At 46.5% G+C, this 3,910-nt stretch overlaps 1 non-coding gene across 1 annotated transcript; it reads right to left on the bottom strand.

Moving 5' to 3' along the window:
- Positions 1–1,253: 1,253 nt before the first annotated feature.
- Positions 1,254–1,325, bottom strand: TRNAQ-UUG (transfer RNA glutamine (anticodon UUG)). The gene has a single exon. It is a non-coding gene; the product is annotated as a tRNA-Gln (tRNA).
- Between the last annotated feature and the right edge of the window lie 2,585 nt (positions 1,326–3,910).

Below are 3,910 nucleotides of genomic sequence, written 5' to 3'. Positions count from 1 at the left end.
GGCAATCTTAATTCCAGCTTTTGATGCTGCCACCTAGGCATGTCTAATGTTATAATCTGTATATAAGTTTAAAAAAATGACAGTATGCTGCCTTTTTCAATCTTTAACCAATCAGTTGTTTCATGTTTGGTTCTAACTGTTGCTTCCTGACCCACATATAGGTATCTCCAAAGACAAATAAGATTTTCCCGAGGATTTGCCACTTTTTTGTTGTGATCCACAGAGTCAAAGACTTTAATCAATGCAGAAACTGATTTTTTTTTTAAATGTAATGCTTTTATTTTTTCCACAATCCATCGAATGTTGATAATTTGATCTTGGCCCCTTTGAAAACCAGTCTGTTATTGTGGTAATTCTCTAGTCATATATTGCCGAAGCCTAGCTTGCATAATCTTACCCATAACCTTGCTGGCATGTGAAATGAGCTCAATTGCGTAGTAATTTGAACATCCCTTAGCAGTGGACACTGTTGAGTTTTCCAAATTTGCAGACAAACTGAGTGCAGCAAATTTAACAGCATTATCTTTAATTTAGCAAGAGGTTAATCAATGTTATTCATTTCCATTCAATCAATCAATCACAAATGTTTTATGCGTGGGTTGAAGTGGAAACAGCGGGACTCCTGTTTACTTGATACAAGCGGCTGAGGATGCCCAGGTGGTTTGACAGAATTAACTGACGCAGCCAGGAGGACGGATTGTCCCTCTCCTTAAGTGGAGGGAGGATCAGAGAAGAAGGGCACCACCTTACAACCAATGGTATAAAACGAATGGGGAGGGTGCCGCCTCCTCCATCTAGTCTGACCAATGGAAGCAGCCAAGACCAACATCATTTCCCCGCCCCTCCACCCATCCCGGCCCCACTGCGGGCCAGAAGAATCATCGGAGCCAATAAGCGCGGTGTTTGCGAGGGGCGGGTCTTCACGGAAAGCCAATGGGCGCCGCTGTTGCCTTCAGGAACCAGTCTCGAGATCTTTCGGATTCCTCCCGGTGCTCCCTGGGGTTTAGGAAGGGGGCGGAGAAGGGCGGGGCTAAGTGGCCGCCTCCCGGCTCCACCACGCGTATTTTTCGCCTAGTCTTAGCGCTTGCGCAGTCGAGCCCATTCCTGGAAACGAAACGAAAGCGTCTTAAGGGAGGGAGGGGACTCCCCAAATCGCCGTCCACTGGGTCACAGGGGCAGTCGCATCGTTGGCCACGACCGCAACCCGCGGCGGAGTCCCAAAACTTTAATTTTGGGATCCAAAAAGGTGAGTGAGGTCCCACCGAGATTTGAACTCGGATCGCTGGATTCAAAGTCCAGAGTGCTAACCATTACACCATGGGACCCGCTGGCTGCTGGAAGCGGCCGGGAGCCTTCTCAAGCAGCAAGAGCAGTCGGGCGGGCCGCGCTCCTTCCAGCGGGGCCAGAGTCCAGGAGCCTCGGGATGCCTTTGCAGGACAAGCTGCTTCTCCTGGCCCCCGGCCTGCGCGCGCACCTGGCCGCGGGCCGCCGGGGCCCTCCTCCGGGAGCGGGAGAGCGCACGCGGCGGCGGGAGGGGCGCGCGGACCCTGCGCCGCCCGGCTCCTTGAGCATCAGTTTGGGGGAGAAAGGGCTTTCTCTCTCTCCGCGCCGGGCCGTGGGGTATTTATATATTTATTTAAGCGTGGGAAGGATGGGATGGCCGAGTGGGGAGGGAGTCGGCCCGGGGAGAGGTGGGCCGAGAGTTCGAATCCCCCCCCAGTCACGCTCCCCGATTTGTACATTGTCTTGAGTTTTACATTAAAAAATGGAATCACTCTTACTAATTTGTAAAAGAAATAGACTATCCAGAGTTGAAAGGTCACAAACCCTACCAATTTTGGGGAGACTTCTCCTACTACCCGCAAAACCCAGCACATGCTCATTTGAAATCTCTCCTTGGGTCATGAAAAGTGATGTGAGGGACGAGCTTTTTTTGTTTTTCCTGGGATTTTCCCCATATACCAGATTCTCTTACGTTGCAACAGAAATGAGAGGCAGCGTGGTGTGATGGAAGGAGAGTTAAAAGTCACTTCTCTGCCTCAGTTTCCTCTTTTGTAAAATAAGAGGGTTTGTGAGGTCTTCTGCCATCTCTTCCCTCTCCATCCCCGCAGCCCAGCCCCCTCTTGAGACGACCTCTGCCATCTCTTTTATGACACTATGGAGTGATCTTCCTCTGAACAGAAGAAGGGCACATGCGCGTTGGGTTTGATCAGCAATAATTAGAGGCTCCCCGGGGCCCCCCACCTAATACATCTCACTCTTTTGCCCAACGCCACAATCTGATTTCGCTCTGTCCTAGTCTTCTTCCTAAATGGACCCCAAAGCTCTGCCTCCCTGTTGTGCCTGCCCTGTTGTGGCATAGTAAAGCAGTAGCTACAAAATATTCCCATCACAAACCCAGTATACACTGACAATTTCAAACTCCATCGGAGTGAAGAACAGACACACGACTTTAGAAATATAAGTTGCCAATACAATTTACAGCCTTAGACTGCAGGGCTCTGTTCTTTCACTTCTCTTGATGTCCTTACACTGCCACTACTTTGGCTAAATTGAGCTCATATTAAGCTCATCAGTCTAATTACTTATTTGGACTCCCTAGGTCCGTTCCTATCTTCAGCTCAGCTCTTGACCATCACAGCCAACTCTCCCTGGAATATACAGTGTCCTGTCTTCTCTTCTTTTAGACTTGTTATTTGAAATTGCTTTTAGCTCCCAATTCCCTCTGCTCCTGATTAGATTTGGTGTGTCCTGCTCAATAAGTAGCCTTTCTGCAAGATCTTAGGGTCTTTGGGGAGAGTGGTGAGGAGGAAAGAACAAGGGCAAGGAGGAATGAGGATTTTTCCTCTTCTTTTGTTCTTTCCTCCTCACCACTCTCCCCAAAGACCCTAAGATCTTGCAGAAAGGCTACTTATTGAGCAGGACACACCAAATCTAATCAGGAGCAGAGTGTCAGGATCACACTCCTTGCTTCTGTTTCCTGCCTTGATTGTATTTCACCTCCCTGAACTGTTTCTAGGGTTTGTAAGCTTAGTTTTTTATTTTTATTTTTTTAGGTTTTTGCAAGGCAAATGGGGTTAAGTGGCTTGCCCAAGTCCACACAGCTAGGTAATTATTAGATGTCTGAGGTCGGATTTGAACCCAGGTACTTCTGACTCCAGGGCCAGTGATCTATTCACTGTGCCTCCTAGCCACCTATAAGCTTGGTTTTTTTAAAGACCACATGGTGAGAAGCAATTCTTTACTTAGCCTAGTAGTGAATTGTGAATTGAGCAGGCAACAAAACTCCATGCCCTTAGCCAAGAGGTGACTCCATTGTTAGCTGAATAGGATCTAAAAGCAAACTTGATGGGACTAATACTACTTACCTGTTTAAGTTTGAACCCAATTTCTCTAGGAACCTAGTTTGTGGGTAGAAGGGAAATGTGCTCAATGTTGATAGAAATGCTTTGTACTTCTGCTTTTGCATTATTTTCTTGTAACATTTGGAACATTGATATTAAAGTTCATTTTTATTGGTTAAACTGATAGTTGAGTGCAACTCATCCAAAATGGTGAAATGACCTGATCGAATTAAAAGAATTTTCCCAATCCCTTGAGGTTACCTCTAGAGAACTGAGGGCCAGCTGCCCTGTAGGGACTCCACTAGCCATTGAAAATGGTTATAAGAATCCTTAGTCTATAAGACATTTAGAATCCATCCTTTTGCCTATCAATTGGGGAGTGGCTGAAAAAGATGTGGTATGAGTATATGGAATATATGAGTGTAATGAAATATTATTGTGCTCTAAGAAAGGACAATCAGGATAGTTTCATAAAAACCTGGAAAGATTTACTGAACTGATGCATCCTGAAGTGAGCAGAACCAGGAAAATGTTGTACACAGTAACAGCAATATTTTTTCAATAAA

Source organism: Macrotis lagotis, chromosome 2 (genome assembly GCF_037893015.1).
Source record: "Macrotis lagotis isolate mMagLag1 chromosome 2, bilby.v1.9.chrom.fasta, whole genome shotgun sequence".
Classification (NCBI taxonomy): domain Eukaryota; kingdom Metazoa; phylum Chordata; class Mammalia; order Peramelemorphia; family Peramelidae; genus Macrotis; species Macrotis lagotis.
The sequence above is the reverse complement of the archived record's forward strand: the minus strand, read 5'-3'. Positions and strand labels throughout refer to the sequence as shown.